General features: G+C 34.5%; 1 protein-coding gene across 23 annotated transcripts in view; it reads left to right on the top strand.

Moving 5' to 3' along the window:
- DGKB (diacylglycerol kinase beta) overlaps positions 1–21,175 on the top strand; it is an 818,895-nt gene that overhangs the window by 739,717 nt on the left and 58,003 nt on the right. The gene's annotated exons all lie outside the window — the stretch shown is intronic.

Here is a 21,175-nt window from a genome sequence, read left to right as displayed (position 1 = left end):
AAAATGATACTCTTAATTAATCCACTAATTGTTATTATTTTTTAAATCTCTAACTATCACTTTTTAAAAACATATCCTGTGATTGTCTATATCATTAACCTGATCAAAATAACCCATCACAATATTCTGATCACTCTTGTTAATATCTATATAGAAGAATTATTTGCTTATGTGGCCTTAGCCACATTCAAGCTATAAAAAAAGAACGAACATTTCATTAATACAAGTAGCTAGATTTTTTAAAAAGTAAAAGTTTCTCTTTCAACATAAGGAGCTCTGTGGACCCGCTCCTTGGTGAAACTGATAAAAACCGCTTTAAGAAAGTGTTTAAGTCTCTCTACATGGTCTTAGGGGCAACAAATCTCTGGAAATGTTCCTTAAAAAGGCACACATGGATCATGTAATGAATAAATAAATAAATATGTAGTCAAGAAAATCTATTAAAACTCTTGAGTCTCCCATACTCAGCAACTAAAGTTAGAGTGTCAGGCAGAAAGACTGTACTATTGTCCCCATGCCAGTTTGAAGGCTGTCAGAGGTTTTGCGAAGGGAAGAAACAGACTGCAAAACAGAAAGCTCCATATCTCTTCCCACAGGAACTGACTTAATTTGTCATAGAGTGTGAATAAGTTCAAACCTAAGGGTGCTTTCAAAAACAGTGAAGGTAATGATGAAAGGCAATTGGGGGGAGATTGGTGGATTCTTTGGAAATACAGGCTGCACTGTAGGCTGGCTACTTTCCTGGAGTGAACCATGAATAGAGGCAACTAGGAAGTGTCCTCCTAACTTCAAAACATGTCTCAAACACCGACCTCAGGAACTATCTCTTCAAATAATCCTGAATTTGATTGGATCTGTTGGTCAAGCAATCTATGCACCAGGGCATTGTTAAAAACAAGAGCATCAGAGGCTGGCAATTAGTGAAATTGAATATGGTCAAAGAAAGAGATAGTCAAAGAGTGTCCTGAAAAAGTCACTATCATTGCAGGGCATATAGCCAAGGTTGTATTCCCTTAGGAGCATTATTAGAAACTTCACACCACAAGAGGGAAAAATAGGGCATTTGGTGGTGGTGGTGGACTAGAATTCACAAAGATAAGCCAGACAGTCACAAAACAAACAAGCAAACAAGTCCCAGTGTGAGTACCCAGAATAGCTAAAATGCATTACCTAAAGTGTCAAGTTTCTAATACAAAAGTATGATACCTGAAGAGAAAGGAAAATCTGACCCATACACAAGGGAGAAAAAACAGGCAACAGAAACTACCTGTGATTGCAAGCAGATGTTGAGTTAAACAGACAAAGCCTTCAAATTAGCCATTATAAGTACAAAGAAGTAAGAAATCATGATTAAAGTAAAGAAGAGAATGATAACAACAACACAGCAAATAAATGCTATCAATACATTATAAATAAAAATAGAAACTATTTCAAAGGAAACATATTTAAATTCAAGGGTTGAAAAATAACTGAAGTGAAAATTTCCCTGGATTGAAGTGGCAAAGAAATAATTAATGACTTGAAAATTGATCAGTAAAGATTATATAATCCAAACAATTTTTAACAATGAAGAAAAATGCTACTCAGAGAAATATTAACATATGCAAGATGGAGTACTAGAAGGGAAATAAAGATAGGAGGAAGCAGGAGAAATATTTTTTAAAAAGGCTAAAAACTACCCAGCTTTATTGAAAAATATTAATATACATATCTAGTAAGGCTAACAAACTCCAAATAGGATAAACATGCAGAAATCTACACATACACACATAGTAAAAAAGTTGGAGACATTGGGAAAAAAATGTCCTGGAAAAAAGGACCTGGAAAAAAATTTAGAAACAGCAAGAAGTAACCCCCACTCCATAAATTACAAGTGAATTTAAAGAAAACTAACAGATGGCTTCCCACCTAAAACAATGGAGGTCAGTATGCAATGAGATGCTGTATTTAAAGGGCTGAAAGAAAAAAAATCAACCATGAATTCTATATTGATCAAAAGTCTCTCATAAATGAAAGCAAAATAAACATATTCCCAAATAAACCAAAACTGAGAAAATTTGTTGCTAACAAACTCACTCACGTTGAGTAATAAAGGCAAGTGTGCAGGTTGAAAGCAACTGACCCCAGATATTATAATAACTTGAATCCACATTATAATACAAAAGGCACTGATATAGTTATTGAATTATAAAAGTATAAATACATATTCATTGCCCTTTTTAACTTATTTAATACAGGATAGTATAAGAAATTATGCATATAGTATATTATTGACCCCACAGCTCAGAAATGTAATATATTTGACAGTAATAGTGGAAAGGAAATGGGTGAAAGTAAAGCTCTATTGGCTAAGAAATTGGCTCCAGATTGTAACTTGATCCACAGGAACAAATGAAGAGATCCAGAAATGATAATAAGAAAGTTAATTAGCAAAAGCTATAAATATTTCCTTGCTATTCTTTCTTCTTTCAGCTTCAGCAAAAGATACAAAATTATATAATGTAATAATGTAGGAAAGTAACATGTTTGTAACATTTATAGATGTAATAGGTATAAAAATATAAAAATTCGGAAAGGAAGTTGTATTATGTAGGAGTAGCAGTTCTATATTTCACTGGAATTATGTTAGTATAAATATGAAGCTGATTCTGATAAGATGTAGATGGTAAGCCCTAGAGCCACCACTAAGGTTGCTTAAGAAGAGATAGTAAAAAGATCATTAAAGTAAGATAAATTCTGCATTTGAAAATACTAAATGGAAAAGAAGGCAATAGATGTACAACAAAGACATCAGACTTATAGAAAACAAAAATTAAGATGGCAGACATGAATCCAGCCATATCAACAATGGTAGTAAGTGTGAATGGATTAAATAACCTAATCAAAGGCAGAGATTGTCAGAATGGGGAGGAAAAACAAGATCTATTTATATGCTCTCTTCAGGGGACACACTTTAGATTACAAGATAAAAAATAGATTGAAAGTAAATGACTGGGAAAGACAGATCATGCAAACAGCAATCACAAGAAAGTTGGAGTGGTTATACTAATAGAGTTTAAAACAAAGAATGATACCAGAGATCAAGAAGGACATTTAATAATGATCGTCAATCCTTCAGTAGGACATAAGAATTGTAAACATATATACCCTAACAACAGTAAGGAAAAAATAAAGCAAAAAATGACGGAAGTGGAAGGAGAAATAGACAATTCAGTAATAACTGGAGACTTCTACATCCCACTTTCAAAGTGGTAGAATAATTAGGTAGAAATAACAAGGAAATAGAACATTGGAACTCTGTGAACCACTGTATATGTATCAGCATCTGTACAAACACCAATATAATAAATATCTATATAACATTTATATAAAACTCCAGCCAACAATTGTAGACTATGCTTTTCTTTTCAAGTGTACATCAAACATTCTCCAGGATAGACCGAATGCTAGCCCATAAAGTAAAGCTCAAAGATGAAAAATAGTACAAAACATGCTTGGCAACAATGGAATAAAATTAGAAATCAATAACAAAAGAAATTTGGGAAATTTACTAACATTGAAAATTCAAAAACATACTCTAAAATAACCAATGAATCAATGAAGAAATCAAAAAGGAAATTAGAAAGCACCTTAAGATGAATGAAGACCTAACATACCAAATTTTGGGCATGCAGTGTTTAGAGAGAAATTTGAAGCACTAAATGTAAGCATTAAAAAAAAAAAAAACAGCTTAAATAAATAGCCTATACTTCAATCTTCAGACACTGCAAAACAAAAAAGAAGAGCACACTAAGCCTGAAGCAAGCAGAAGGAAGGAAAAAACAAAGATTAAGGCAGAAATTAGTGAAGTAGAAAAGTGAAAAAAATATAAAAAGTCAGTGAAGCCAAAAACAGGTTTTTTTAAAAGATCAACGAAATTAACAAACCTTTAGCTAGATTGACCAAGAAAAAGAGAAGATTCAAACTAGTAGAATCAGAAATGAAAGAGAAAGTATTACTATCAGCCTTAAAAAAGAAAAGACTATAACAATACTATAAAAAATTTAATGCCAATACATCAGATACCTTACATAAAATGAACATACTCTTAGAAAGACACAAACTACTGAAACTGACTCAAGAAGAAATGGACTCAATCTGAATTGATAAGTGTAGAATTCAGAGTAGTAATCAAAATCTACCCACAAAGAAAAGCAAAGACCCAGATGGCTTCACTGGCAAATTCTACTAAATGTGTAAAACAAAAAATTAATATCCACTATTCACAAACCCTTCCAAAAAATAAGAGGGGAAATACTCCCTAATTCTATGAGGCCAGTATTATCATGACACTGAAATCACATAAAGATATAACAAGAAAAGAATATAACAGACCAATATTTTTATGAATATAGATGCAAAAATTCTTAGCAAAATACTAACAAACTGAATTCACAACATATAAAATGAATTATACAACATGAACAAATGATGTTTATCCCAGGAATGAGAGTTGGTTTAACACCTGGAAATCAGTCAATGTAATGCACTATAGCAATAGAATAAAAACCAAAAATCACATGATCAACTCAGTACACACAGAGAAAGTACTCAACAAAACTTAATAATTTTTATAATAAAAAACATTCAACAAACTAGAAATAGAGAGTACTCAACCTGATAAAGGGCTTCTATGTAAAACCCACAGCTAATATCATACTTAATGGTGAAATACTAGATGCTTTATTCAGAAATAAGACATGGATATCCATTTACATCACTTTTATTCAACATTGTGCTGGAAGTTCCAGCTAGGGCAATTAGGCAAGAAAAATATATAAAAGGCAAAAAAATAAATAAAAGGCATCAGATTGAAAAGGAAAAATTAAAACTATTTCTATTTGCACATAACATGTTCTTATATATAGGAGATCTTAAGGAATTCACCAAAATAATATTAGAACTGATCAATGAGTTTGGCATGCTTATAAGTCACAAGATCAATAGGTAGGAATCAATTGTATTTCTAGACCCTTGCAACACAACAAAAAATGAAATTAAAAAAAATTTTTATTATGGCCTCAGAAAAGAATAAAATGCTAAAAATAAATTTAGCAAATGAAATTCAAAACTGCAAAACATCATTGAAAGAAATTTTTTAAAAATTTAAAAAAATTAAAAGTAAAAGAAAGAAAACATTTGAAAACTGCAAAACATTCTCAAAAGAGATTAAAGAAGATGTAAATAAACAGATAAACATCTTGTGTTCATGGATTGGAAGACTTAATATTGTTAACATGGCAATGCTCCCCACCTTGATCTACAGATTCAATGCAATCACTATCAGAATCCTAGCTGGCTTCTTTACAGAAATCAACAAGCTGATTCTAAAATTCATTTGGAATTGCAAGAGATTCAGGCCAAAATAATATTTCAAAAAGATTAACAAAGTTGGAGTATCCACATTTTCTGATTTCGAAAAAGGAGTACAAACCATGAGTAATCAAGACAGTGTGGTAGTAACATAAGGATAGACATATATATATATATAGCATAGAATTGGGAGTCCATAAATAAATGCATGTATCTGTGGTCAACTAATTTTAGATAAGAGCGCCAAGACCATTTAATGGAGACAATAGTCTTCAACAAAAAATGCTGAGACAACTGGATATCTACATACAAAGAATGCAGTTGGACTCTTATTTCGTGCTATACAGTCGTTCCCCACATTAACAATGCTTTAGTCAGTGATGGACTGCATATATAATGGTGGTCCCATAAGATAATAATAACTTAATTTTACTGTACCTCTTCTATGTTTTGACATGTTTACATACAGAGATACCTACAGTTGTGTTACAGTTAGCTGTCTGCAGTATTCAGTACAGTAAACATGCTGTATAGTTTTATAGCCGGGGAGCAATAGACTATCCCATTTAGCCTAGAGGTGTAGTAGACTATATCATCTATATTTGTGTAAGTGCACTCTATAATGTTCTCATAATGACAAAATCACCTAATGATGCATTTCTCAGAAAGTTGTCCACTCATTAAGTGACACATGACTGTATAGAAAAATTAACTAAAAAATAATCAAGGATGTAAATGTAAGATCTAAAACTATAAAACTTTTAGACAAAAACAAGGGTAAATCTTCATAACCTTGATTCAGCAATGGATTCTTATATATGATGCCAACAGCATGAACAACAAAAAATACGTAAATTGGACTTCATCAAAATTTAAAACTTGCATTTCAAAGGACTCTATCAAGAAAGTGAAAAGACAACACAAGTGAGAGAAAATAATTGGAATCGTATATCTCATAGAGACTTATTTCTATAATATGTAATGATACAACTCAATAACAAAAAATAAATAGCCCAATTAAAGCATGGCAGATGTCCTTAATAGACATTTATCCAAAGAACACATAGAAATGGTATATAGACGTACAGAAGAGATACTAATCAGCACATGCAAAGGTGCTCAACATCCTTAGTCATTAGGAAAATGCAGATCAAAACCCTAAAGAAATACCACTGCCCACCCATTAGAATAAAAAAGTCAGATAACACTAAGTGTTGACAAGAATGTGGAGAAATCATAACCCTTATACCCTGCTGGTCACATTGTAAAATAGTGCTGCCAATTTAATTCTTTTAAGTTTATCAAATGGCTAAACATAGATTTAGAACATTGACTCAGCAATTCCAATCTTAGGTCAGAGTCCATGAAAACTGAAAGCTTATGTCTACAGAAAGCCTGTACATTAATGTTTAAAGCAACATTATTCATAATAGCCAAAGGTCAATCAAAATGCTAATCAAGGGATGAATGGATAAAGAAAATATGGTATATTCATACAAATAAATGTTATTCACTTATAAAAATGAATTGAGTACTGATGCAAACTAGAACATGGAGTTACCTTAAAAACATGCTAAGTGAAAGAAGGAAATCACAAAATACTACATATTCTATGATTCCATTTGTATGAAATATTCAGAATAGGAAAATCTACAGAGGCAGAAAGTAGATCATTAGTTGCTGGGAGAATAGTGGACTGAGGGTGAGAGGTGGGGGATTGGAGAATACAGCAGCAATATCTGAAAGATACAGGGTTTCTTCCTGAAGTGATGAAAATGTTCTAAAATTTACTGTGATGATGGTTGCACATAACTTTGAATATACTAAAAAAAACTGAATTTCACACTTTAAATGGGTGAATGATATGTGGATTACATTTCAATAAAGCTATAAAAAAAACTCTGTCCCGGGAATGGTGGTTCAGCTTCTTTCTCAAAGGATATAATGTAATATTTTAGTTTAGAAAGTCCATAAATGGACAAAAGTATGATCAGCTTCCCCTTATCTTCCTTCAAGCCATCTCTTATTCATTGTAGGCAGGATTCACTTTCAAAGCAGATCAGGTATTCATTTCCATTAGCATTTGGCCTTTGGTCAATTCAAAGCACAAGAAGAGCTTTTGTTGGCAGACATCTTAGACCACCAACAAATTCACCTATGAGGTTAAGCAAATATCATTGTGGTTTTCACTAGTTTTTCATTAGAATGATATTTTTATTTAACTATTGAATGCTTTTGCAAGGTGGTTTCAGTGTAGAGACAAATAGAGTAATCTTGATCAAGATGTATCTCCTTTTAAAACTATGACCTTGTAAATATGACTTCAAGTATCATAGCTAAGTTAAGCTAGAGGTCAAGTGTATGATCTGTTTGGAAAATATTTCAAATTCCTTCTCCATTTCTTTTCCTCTTCTCTATTTTGAACACATTGATACTGGAATACCTCATTATTGAAACTGATTATTCTTTTCTCTCAAATTTTACATAATCTGAACACTTTGAAGGCTTAAGTGTTACGAACACGAAGTTTCATCTGGGACATGTGTCTTGTTTTCATATGAATCTACCCTTCCAAATAAAGCTTATTTTATTTTAAAGCCAAATGAAAGCTAATATTTGCATATTAGTAATGATCCTACTAGGAAACAAACAAGTTAGGATGTCCTCAGAAGGGTTTATTTACAAAGGTATTTATTATTACAAAAGTATGGACAGGACCATGGATTCAGACACAATAGAGGGACACCATCTAGACTTCAATGGACAAAGAAAGAAAAGATAAAAAGTGAGAAAGATGGAGCGTCACCTGTCTTGAGGAGAGCCTAACTTTCTATCAAGCACCGGTACATTCGTTAAGCCCATGGTGACCTCACAGGGAAAGCGTAAGGGACTAGATAGTTTGAGCTCCATGTGGAAAATATTCATACAGGTCTATATGTGGAAGAATGATTTTTTTTTTCACTTGCATCTCACTTTTAGCTTGTTTTGAGGCCTGTTCTTCTCCTTCTCATGTACGTTCTAGTTTTTTTTTAATTTCCCGTGTAACTGGTCAGCATATGACTTTTATATAAACCTGGTATAATTACTCATTTCAAAAGTTTACAGTGGTCTTAGAGCTTTGGAATAGTTGAGAACACTTGTCCAGATAAACAACCAAGAATGATTTGTGATGATTTTTTTCTTTAATGTTACTAAAAATGGAAAAAGTGAAATTATACAGATTGCAACTGGAATAAGGTACTGGCTTCAGAGATTTGAAGTCTAGGAAAAAAAAAAACCCACGTCCCAAGGAAGCAAACAAAAATCCAGACATTAAATGCAAATAAAGGTAGAGGAAAGTAGTGAACAATTGTTCACAATTATAAAAAGTATTACTGAAAAAATATTACTTATAGATAAAACTGAATTATTCTCACTTTAAAATTTTAATAAATAAATAGGACTTTAGAATACTTAGGCATCTGCTTTAGATACACTCTGGATCTCTAGGAGTTCCTTAGAGACTAGACTGTCTGACCCTTTCTCTTGTCATTTGATGTGAAGGCCAGGGAATGAAGTGGCTTTCTCAATTCATAAAGTTTCATTTGGTGTGTGAGATGAAACAAGATCCTAGCTTAGAGGTTCAGAAAAACTTTTAAAACTATATATTTGTCCATTTTTCTTGTTCAGTGTACTACATAAAAACTGATAAACTGTATAGAAAATAAATTGTTGGAAAGAAACAAAAAATCATTCATAATTCCATCTACCAAAGACAGTGATTACCAACACATTGGTATAAGTCCTTTAAAAGACCTTTAAGTTATTTTAAGAACACACACACCTCCCTCCCCACCCACACATACACATACACGTTGACAAAAGAGGGAACTTGCTATATGGTTCTTTTTTTTTTTTTTTTTTTTTGAGACGGAGTCTTGCTCTGTCACCCAGGTTGGAGTGTAATGTTTCAATCTCGGTTCACTGCAACCTCCACCTCCCGGGTTCAAGTGATTCTCCTGCCTCAGCCTCCCGGGTAGCTGGGATTACAGGCACCCACCACTATGCCTGGCTAATTTTTGTATTTTTGTTGGAGATGGGGTTTCACCATGTTGGCCAGGCTGGTTTCGAACTCCTGACCTCAGGTGATCCACCCACCTCGGCCTCCCAAAGTGCTGGGATTACAGGCGTGAGCCACTGTGCCCGGCATGCTATATGCATTTTCATAGTCACCTTTTTATTCTATAATTTGGGTTCATAATAATATTTAAACCAAATTTATTACTCATGACATATAACAGTACACTAGTGTGACCTTGAAAGTCCAAAAAATCTTAGACATGGCTGAGAGCTGAGTAATAGTTACTGATATTTACCAGTGTCATTTTATTTCTTCTCTAACCACATTCCTTATCTCCACTTCTGTCCAGATTAAAAAGTTAAAGTAGAAAAAATTTAAATTATTTCTTCTTCTTCTTCTATTTCATAACGTGTTCATGTTATTTCCTTAATGGCATTTGTTATATTTTACAATTGTATATCTTCATTTTTGTTTTAAATTTGTTATACTCATTAGGCCATAAACTCCAGGAAGGCAAGAATGTTATCTGCTTGTTTTCAACTCTTTAAAGTTCTAACATAAAACTTGGTATATAGTAAGAGGTTTGTAACTGTTTGTGAATGAATCTGAAAATTAATCTGCTTAAAGAAATAATATCCAGGCCATATATACAAAGTGGCAAACATACAGAGAGAAACATGCTTAACATTGTATAAATAAATTTTTTTAATGTTTGACTTTTGTGAATAAAATGCATACCTTTCAAATCTTGTTTTTTTCCATTTGCATATAATTTCATTGCACAGAGAAATAACACTGGTTACTAATTACACTTCTAGTTACTGTTATTATCTTGGAGCTCCAATCCTAAATCAGAATGGCTGATTGCAAATCCTACCTCAACCATGAATTAATTTAATTAGGCCAGTTACTTAACTCTGTGTCTCGGTTTCCTCATCGGCAAAATGAAGGTAATACCAGTAGCCACCTTATGAGCGTAATTGAAGATTGAATGAGATAAAACGTGTAAAACATTTGTATGCTAATTGTACTTATTATAGATTAGTGGTTATTTTTACTATTATTACCATCTTTATTATTATTTGGAATACATCTACATGACATAGACTTTTATGAAATTTGAAAGGGAGTGTACGTGCAAGAGATGGGAGAGGAAGAATGAATAATATTTATGCTTACTATGGGGCCCTGCATTTTGTGGGGCACTTTATAAATACATTACCTCTATTTTACCCTTGAGAATAATGTGGCTCGGAAACCTTAATTTTCTCCCAGGTTCATCATTAATCACCTTGACTCACATGCATGCCTATACTACAGGTTCCTTTCTTATGGGATTGTTTATATTTGCCCTAGATTGCCATATTCTTCCTGTTTATTCTGTATGAGAAATCTCACTACATCTCTCAGCCACCAGGCAAGAGTCCATGCTTTTCTCAAGACCACTCAACTGCTGCCTCCGATCATAATCATTGCGTTCATGCTTTTGTCTGTTCATTTGCCATCAGGATGAGTGTAGGTACTTACAGATCAGCTCCTCTATTTCAGCATGAACTTCTTGGACTTTCACTTCACTGCACATAGACAGTGCTTACTAAATGTTGAGTGGGAGGAGAAGCAATGGAGTGGAAGAAGGAGGGAGGAGCGAATGGAAGTCAGGACAGTACTGTGTGACTCTGACTCTAAAACTGGTGAGGCAGGCATTGGACTTCTCAATTCAGTACTGTATTCCCTTAGTCTTATTCATTTGAAGTTAGCTTAGGTGATGACAAAGAAGCTGTTTGGGCATTTAGTTTTCATTTGGTATTTTTGAAATTGTGCTACATTTTGTGGGTAAAATTATATATTTTCTTCCTAAACTTTTTCTTTTGAAACTTCATTACTTGCTTTGTTGTAATTATGTAATAGGAGAGAGCAGGATAGAGGCCAAAAAAGCAGTTTTTTAAGATTATTTTTTCTAATTAATAGAGCAAAATATGTTTGTTGGAGAAAGAAAGAATAGAGAAAATTAAAATAACTAAAATAAGAAAATGCATTTATCCCCTTATCCAGAAATAAGTACCATATAATATTTATATATATTTTCTTCCTAAACTTTTTCTTTTCTTTTCATTGCAGTTTACAACCAAAGCAGATTTTTTCTCCTTATTTCCTAAACATTAAATTTTTCTTTGTGAAAAAACATTAATTTGAAATAGTACATGGAATTTTTTTTCTAAATGAATGAAATCCCCAAAAGAAGAAAGAGTGTGCCATATCCAAGAAAGTTAAAAGCTAAACGTAAGTTGAAAATGAAGACAAGAGTGTCAACAAATAGAGCTAGAGACAAGATTATCCCGAGCATGTAGGCCCTGTCAAGGGTTTCAAGTTTTATCCTAAAGACAATTGGAAAGACCAAGTGTTTTTAAGGAAGGAAGCCATGTGATCAGATCTGTGTTTGAGGGAGGCTGAGTAGTCTTGGGGAGGCCAGTTAGGAAATAATCGCAGCTACTTTGAACTAGGACGGTGGCATCAGAGATGAACAAAAGTGAAAGTATAAGGAGTACTTGGGAAGAGATAAATGGCAAGAGAGAAAAAGAGGAAGAAGGAAAGAGAGAGAATGCAACATGTAAAACCTCATTATACTAATAACTAGGGAAATGCAAACTAAAATAAGACACCTTTTTTCTTTTATTTTTTTTTGGAAAAAAAGGAACATTTATTACTATCAATCATTGGCTGTAATGTGAAGCAGCTGATATTGTTCAGACTTGTATGATGAGAGGGTAAACTGTATCACCGTCACCACAGTTCTGTGAAAGCTGGTGGAAGGCACGAGAATCCTGGGCCAGAGATAAATTTAGTTTATTACTCAGAGCAATAACAGCAACCAGAATAATCAGCATTTTTGCACTAGTTCCTGAAGTCCCAGTTCCCACAGGATGACACTAAGGGGGCCAGGTAACACCTGCTTCTGCAATGGTTTGCATCATAGGAGAAGAACTCCAAGCTTAGGGGAAATGCTATTATACTGAAGAGTTAGCATGCCTTCCCCTTGCTCCAGAGGGAGACATGTTATTTTCCAAGGCTGTTCACTCTACATCTTTTTAAAAGATATTATGGAATAAATGGCAGACAATGCTTTGCTTCCCAGACATACAGAAAAGTAACAAATCCATGGAGAGTTTTCTCCCAGTACCACTTGGGAATGTAATCTGTCAATATCTTTTCAATCTCTATTTCTCTATCTTGAGAATCATTCATATAAGGAGCCATGCTTGAATATATTCATTGCAGCATTGTTAACAGAAAAAATGAGAAAGCGCAACTTTAAATAGAAGAAACTCTAACAGAGGGATATATATACTGTGGTATTTTGGGCATTAATTAAAATGAATCAAATTGATATATATACAAAAATAGCTTTCCAGGACATGTTTTTGTCTGAATAAATCAAATTTTAGAATGTGTTACCATTTTTTTATAAAAATTGATATACAAAACTGATATATTTCAAATTGAACTGGTACATATATGAGTATAAGAATAGACAAAAATTTGAATGAATATATTTCATAATTAGTATTACCTCTGTGTAAAGAAAGATGCCCAAGGATTAGGAGTAATGATGAAAGGACAATTATTGCCATTTTTTATAAAGTACATAGTCATGTATAATGTTTAATTTTTTTAAAGTTAATTGGCAATACTTACTTACTGATTGATCGATTTGGAAAAGGAACAAGACAGAGATGTCAAAAATGGTGAATTATCTAGCTTAATCAGTTAGATGGATGGTGGTGAAATTTGGAAGGACTAGGTGCTTTAGAAAAAAAAGTATTTTGGTGGCAAAGAGAACGATGAGTTAGATTCAGAAGTATTAGATTCAGATGTTGAATGAATGATTTGATGCTAGGGCTTGAAGTTTAAGGAACAGATTTACTCTAAGCTGGGGATTAAAATGTGTAGCTCATCTGCAAGATGATGGCAATTGAAGCCGTATTGGTGAATGAGAATTTCTAAGGAAAAAGTATAGTGAAGAGATGACTCAGGACAAATCCCTGCATAATTCCATCCTTGAATTGTTGAATATGGTGAAAAGGGAGGCCAAAGAAGGCTAGGAATAAGTGTCCAGAGATGTAGAGGAACACAAAACATGAGAGTAAAATCACAAAACATGAGAGTAAATATCACATAGTAGAGGCTAAGGAAAGAGACTTCATGAGGAAGTAATGGTCACACGTTTCAAATACTGCAGGAATAGCTATTAGGATGATGAAGCCCTTTGATTTTAGCAGCGTGAAGATATGGGACTTATACAATTTATATGATACAGTCTCATGAAATGTTGAGGAAAGGAGCCAGATTTGAACAGTTTGAGAGGTGAGTAGGAGAACACAGTGAAGAAACCTATAAAGATGTTTGTGAAAGAACACCTTCACCCTGGGGAAGGCGATAGTTGTAGGGGAACATAACATCTACAGGGGTTTTCTTTGAAGAGGATTGCAAGTGGATCAATATATTCAGATGGCAAGGATACAGTGGAGAGGGGGAGTGCATGCAAAAATCAGGGAAATGTGGGTATATAAAGCAGGAAGAGATGGGTTTTCTTTATAAAGTCAAAGACAGAGGTGTCACACATCTATGGTAACAGGAAGCAGAGAGGAAAGGTAGGTGCTGGTTTATGTAGATGCTTAGATGGCAGACTGCTAAAGCAATCCCACTGATTTTCTCTGCATTAGGTGACACAGTCATCTCTTGAGGTGAGAAAGATTTGAAGACTTGAAGAGAGGGACATAATCTTTGTGTTTTTGGACATGTGAGATTTGATGTTGTGGAGACTAATGGACTGATGATCTCCACCATTCTCACCCGACCACATTGATTCATTCTGAAAATCAGATGTATGTTGAGACTTTGGATTGAGCCAAGTCACATTAAAGCTCTGTTGTGATTCTGGCAACATATTAAAACCCTGTTATTTTCCTGGAAATGATATTTAGAAATAGGATTTTAAAATGAAAAGTTAAATGTCTCCAGATTATGCACATGGATATGTAAGTAACTAAACTGAAAGGACAAAGCAGCCATCACACTGGAGTGCTATCTGCTAATTAGTCTTGAAGAGTTGGCTGGCTGCCTGTGGGCCTGAAATGAATTCCTGTTTGCCTTTGTATTGAGTTAAAGAGTCAGGCATTTGCCCCCAGTAGCGGAGGCATTGCCGCTTCTTGCTTGGCCATTGCACCACCAGATGTATCAGATAAATACTCTAATGGATAGTGGTGGACTAGGAACATAGGAGATAATCTGATGCAGGCAGATGCTAGCAGTCAAGATTACTCAAGCTGTATTGAAATTTCCTTTGCACCTGGCACTGGAGGTGTTAGCCATGCCAGTTCAATCCCCCCAACACAGATGTTCTTGTTGTACCACTTTGTATGTATAACATTTAGGTTTCTGTTCAGCTTTGCCACAGGACACATAAATACTGTAATCCAAAGACCACCCATTTATTAGTGCACCTGCATATTCAACCAGATTTGTTTCATTCTTTTCAATGAATGCTCAACATTAAAAAAAAAAAAAGACAGCCATAGGGTGAATAACCTTTTCCATTTGCCAGATAGCTTAACAAAATGATAATATAATGATAAAATAACAATACCAGAGCCCCCCCCCATGCAAATCCACTAAAACAGTGTTGCCAAAACCTGAAAATAAAGTGAACTCTGTTTAATCAAAAGCATATTTTATTAACTTATGTCTTAAGTTTTTCTTTATTTCTTGTTAGGGAAGATAGATTATTTAAGTAGGTTATTTTTTCCAAAGATAAATGCTTCTTTTTTTCTTCAAATGGGAGATTGGTAAAGCTTACCTCTTAAGGGGCAGATTTTGCTGAATGTGAACCTCTGGAGCCCCCATTTTAAATTAATAGGAGTGGAGCTCTGTGCAGCTGAAGACTGCATATGACCTCCTGAATATAGGATAAAGAAACCTTTGGAAGGAGACAAGATCATTACTCCAGAGAATAGCCTTGTGTAGTTGCTGTCCTACTGAAGTGGAGAAAGGGCATCCAAATGTTTTGATCTTGTTTTTATAGTTGCAAGCAGTGTCTGTATCTTTCCAAATACCCAATTTTGTCGTATGTATCTCTCTATGAAAAGGAATTTCAATGCTACTTAATTTTGGTTTAGGGGGAGATGGGACTGACTTTAATTATTCATTTGAAGCAAATAAATGTTTAAACATGAGATACAATTTAAAAATTGATGAATGGTGATGGTTTTTTAAATTTGGCGTTTTTTTTTTTTTCTATCAGTAGTAATAGTTACTCAGGCTTATACTCATGTCCTCAATATATAAGGACTGCTTGTTTCCCACTCAGCATCTAGCTATAATTGTATTCTGTTTGAGACATGTGCCCCACAGGAAAAAAGAGAAACGATGTATGCAAGTATGTCGATATTACTCCAGTAATTTAGGAAGTCATTGTGTAGAATATATAGGCTACCAAGAAGCAAGCCAATTAAGAGATGGAGTGAAAGAAGAGGAGAATCCAAAAGGAAGAAAGCAAAAAGGATAAATGAAAAAAAAAACTAGCTATTTCCAGGAGGCTATGAATATTCTTTTGTTTATTTCTAACAACTCTTGGAGCACTCATATAGGACTGAAAAAACACTAGCTGTGTTTTCAGTGAATAAAGAATCAAGCTAGATACAGAGGCTACCTAGTACTTCTATATTTCAAAACCAAAGAGAGAAGGCTAGAATGCAGAAAAATGAAGAATGGAACCAATAAAGCCGGTTCCTTTAACTATCGTAAAATTAATGCAACTATTCTCGTTTTGAATTATTTTATTCAATACAGAAATACTAGTATATGTGTACACACAAACATAAAGAAATATCAATGCATAACACAGAAGAAAGAGGGAAGAAGATGTATAAAGAGGGAGAAATTGAGGCTGTTTACAATCCCTTGCAACCAGCAAAAGGGAGGGAAACTGTTTGAATTAGAAGTTGAACCCCCATTAATCCTTCCTGCCTCCTACTTCAAACATGAAGATTAAGTAGAATATACTTCTTTATCCTAGACTGGTCTTTGTTTTCTTCAAGTTTTTAAGGCCTTCTAATACTGCACTTCCACCAGCAGTTTAAAAACCCGAATACTAGTCCCCACTATTCCTGTTCCATCCTTGAAATATTTTTTCAAGCTCAAGTAAATGTTTTATTTTAATTGTTAGCAGTACTAGCAACTATTAAAGGTCTGTCTTGGGCCAAGTATAGCACTAAATGTGTTGAAAATACTCTCTCACTGGATATTTTGTTTTATTTTACTGGAGAGACAGGTGTTTATACAGATTAAATACTTTTTTCAAAGTCACACAATTAATAACTTAAAGAGCAACAATCTGGACCCAGAACTCATATAAAAGCTTGCATGTTTAATCACTGTAAAACTTTACTGAGAATATCACAGAGCAGAGCTTTACAAACAAACTTCTATAGAAGTTCATCTACAAAGTTCTGTAGATGCTGGTTCAAGGTTCAAATGAGAAATTGTGCTGACAAGTCATATATAATTTGGGGGGTTATTCATTTTAAATTTTTTTAGTTCACTTTGAAGATAGAGTATTGGAATCCATTTCTTTCCCCTCTTTTGTTCCACATTTATATACTCATCCTCATGGTTTGTGTGCCCTGGTTCCCAAGTACAATAAAGGAGTAAAAAAAGGTTGCCACCTTAAGATGAAAAAACAGTTTTATTTTGACACATTTATCAGTCAGGATTTTTACTTGTAAACCACAGAATCCACTCTCTTTTGTGGGAGGAGAAAAGGAACATATTTACTGATATTAGTTACCCCCAAAATCTCTCCAAAGGACAGATAATTAGGCTTAAAAGCCATACAGCCAGGAACCACTCACCAAGTACGTTGCCTGGCATTCCCACAGGTAACCTTAATGTCTCTGCTTCTGTGCATGAGTCCAACACCTCACCATAGAGAAGCTGGGCACAGGATGCTACCCCTAGGACTTCAGACTCCATGCCCTCAGAGAACAGAATGTTTCCATGCCATCCTGGCCAGAACTGTTTCTGCCTGTTATCTCCCTCTTCAAGCCACTGCATTCCAAACATCTCACACCAATGCACCCGACTGGCAAAGCTTAGGTCATATGTTGGCAGATTACACTTTGAAAGATCCCACACACGATGACTCACACTCTGATAGATTACAGTCTGAGGGATCAGGTGCTATCGGATCATATGTTGATGGATCACATACTGATGGATCACATGTTGACCTCAAAGGAGGCAGAGGGAGAGAGCTTCTGTAGCCCTCTAAAGGCAGGGTTCCTATTCCTGAAACATAGAAGTTGCTTAAAAAGTGTTGGGCAGCAAGAAAGCATGATCAATCTCTTCAACTCCCAGTAAGAGAAACAGTATAATAAAAGATTAAAAGTTATTGCCAACATTTGTAAATTCCATCTCATACATTTTTACCCTAATACTTAGGTTCTCTTCACATGTTTCTTAATAGAATGTTTGCTAATAACTGATATGAGTTGTGCTTTACTACTCATTGTCATGTAGTACAATCTATTTGCCTATCAGAGATTGGCTCACACGCTTTCTACAAAAAATAGTTGCAACAATAAATAAACTTTATGCAATATAATATTACTTGCATATTAGAATTTGCTGAATTTTAGCATATATTATTTGATTTGATCTTTGCAGCAATCCAATGAGGCAACCAGGATATACGACACTATTCCTATTTTATGGGTATAGAAACTACATTTCAGCAGGTTCATGTGATTTCTCAACATCAAAAATCTGATTATGTTGTTTACTGTAAAAAATATTTCAGTGGGGACCCACAGTCCCTTATATAAGTTCAAACTCTTTAACATGATTTATAAGGTCACATGCCCAGGTATTGCTTGCCTTATTAGGCCTAATATGCCTTTTCTCCCACATGCCCTGAAATTCTGTGCTGCAACCATACTGAACGGTTTCTAGGTAGATTTAAGCACTAGATTTCATCTCACCTTTTGCTGTACTTTTGCACTTGCTGTTTCTCCTCCTGAAACCACCATCACCTCCTTGTTCACCTGGATATGAGTCTCACATGCTTCCAGTTGTTGCTTACACATGAATTCCTCAGGCAAATCTTCCCTTAAGGTTGGTTAATTTTTCTTCCTACAAACTATCTATCACCTTGGACTTAGCCCTGTCATAACCCCTATCATGTTTTTCAACTGGTGTTTTAATTACACATTTTCCTATGTGGATTCCACATCTCTTTACAGTCTTTTTTAGTATAGACTGTAATCTCTATAAGGACACATATTATGTCTGTGTAGCTCATTTCAGTAAAGCCAAGTTTTAAGAGAATTTACATTTTGTAGTTAATATGCAAGTTTTTATTTTGAATATGTGCATTATTAAATTAATTATCAACTAGTTGGTATTGTATACCAGAAATGATCTTACCCAAAGTCTATAGTTTTTCTTGCTTCTATCTACCTGTCAATCAATTGATCTATCTTCTATAACGTACATATATATCTCATATTATTTGGCCTATCTGCCTGTATTTTGCCACCCTATTTTAGTAAGCTATAGTAAGATTCTACTTCCCATATGTAGTAAGGTTCATTCCCTCATTCTGGCCATGTGATTTTTTGCAGAGTACAAGATAGAAGCAGTTGAGAATGAAAGATCAGAAGACAAATCACAAATGCCTTGTGGGGCCAGAAATGAAGCACACTGGGCAGGGACTTAGGTGATTGGAAAGAGCATGTCCTGTCTAAAGGTGAAAAGGTTTATAAGGAGGATAAGTTGGCCCAATGTTGTCTGATCCTCCAGTGTTTGAAGATAGTCTCAGAATCACATGTTTATGTAGAATCCACTTATTTTTCAAAACCTTTAGCAAATGTTGAAAAATTTAGAACATAATATGGTATGAGCCAAACAATTCTGTGAACCAGATTCAACCCTCTGGCCAACAATGTATAACTTCTGCTCCCAGAAGAGATGATATGAGGTGTCCCCAAGAAAGAGAAGCTTTAAAACATAAGAAAAGAGATAGGAGAGATTCTGATGGTCCAAGGAGAGAAGATGGTTACTGTGGGTGGGTCTCAAGAACAATGTAGAACCATAGCTGCTCCCTGGAAGAGTTTTGAGGAGGTGGAAAGACATCATTATCAGTTGAAAGAGATGTGAATGCATCTGGGGAGGCAGATATCAGGATGAATCTCCACAAGTTTCCTCAGCCCCACATGGACATGGCCTCAGAATGCAAGCTTGTGTCACATGAATACACAGTGACAGTATGACACACTAAGATGAGAGGCTATTTTCACATTTTCCTAGCTATTATACAATCTTTAGAGAGGAAATAAGCCTGTAAGATATCTGAGAGTAGATTTACTGATAGGTTGGAGCAATGGGAACATGAAGGAAGAATGAAGTTGATTAAGAGGATAAAAACATAGGATATTTCTTGAATAGCTAAAGTTGTGGACACGTACACACACAATGAAAGCTTATACAAGTGCTTAAAGTGTTTCCAAATAAAAATACATTCCCTGATATCAAAGAATTGCTAGAAAATAACTACCAACAATTCATAGTAATACATTGCTTTTTCCCCTAGAATTGATCTACATGAACGTACGTTCTCTTCCCATACTCGTGGCCCTGTTTTTAACATCCCTTTTTCAATGTGGAGAATATTTGCTGCCCTGTTGTGACAACACAGGTCTTGGCTATTTTGTAATTTCCAGAAACATGCTAAACTTCCTTTTAGCCAGTTGACTAGGCACTTGAACCTTTTAGTTCTCATGGGCAAAGGGCCAATGAAGAGTTTACCAAGACAATTTAGGCTATATTAGCTCATCAAAAAGCATAAGCCCTATGTTTTCTCAGCAGTTGTATGTTTCCCAATTTAAAATGTAAGTAAGTAGAGAGGTGGTCTCATCTAATGGATTAAAGTATGGTTAGTGATTTAGCCAGAGACTTCAGGCTAATCATTTTCTTGCTCAGATTAACCCACATAGACACAGAAATGTGTCAGCTCACCAAGCTACTTGTACAACTGTGTAGAAGAGCTGCAATAAATTAGAACAGTTGAAGCCTTGGGCCACATCAGGATTAAACATGGGTACATATATAAGGCCCCTCAAGTTTTCATGTATTCAGATTTCATCTAGGATAGCAAAGCATGTTGAAATTTGTAAACAAAAGCACAGTCCTCATTTTAAAGTACAGTGTGTAATTTACTATAACATAGATCAATGTTTTCATAAATGTTAATCATGTTGAAAAACATTAATGGAGAATATTTTTAAGTAAAATTATACCAATTCATTTTCTCCCTATCTAAGAATGTGCTTGTCAGTGAGTGCCATTTCCACTTCTTATTTTCTCAAATAGATGTCACTGGGAAGCTCAGTTAAAATAATAAAGGAAGAAATATCCTGCAATTAATTCACTGGGGGAGGAGAGAATAGGGATGAGATTTGAGTAGTTTTTATCCATGTTATCAGACCAGAAGCTTTAGATTGTCTAAATATTACAGACTGTCAGTTGGCATCAAGGTTTTCTTTGCCCCACATCTGCTACTGAAGTAGGGGAAAACTGGACATCCTTCCAATGGTCACCAAAATATATCTCATGGAACAGAGATGAGGTTTTAAGAAGCACTTTGATCTCAGTTATCCTATCTGAACAAACTCTTTACATTTCCATCATACTCATGATGTTTTCCATGGC

This window comes from Pan troglodytes, chromosome 6, assembly GCF_028858775.2.
Source record: "Pan troglodytes isolate AG18354 chromosome 6, NHGRI_mPanTro3-v2.0_pri, whole genome shotgun sequence".
Classification (NCBI taxonomy): domain Eukaryota; kingdom Metazoa; phylum Chordata; class Mammalia; order Primates; family Hominidae; genus Pan; species Pan troglodytes.
The sequence above is the reverse complement of the archived record's forward strand: the minus strand, read 5'-3'. Positions and strand labels throughout refer to the sequence as shown.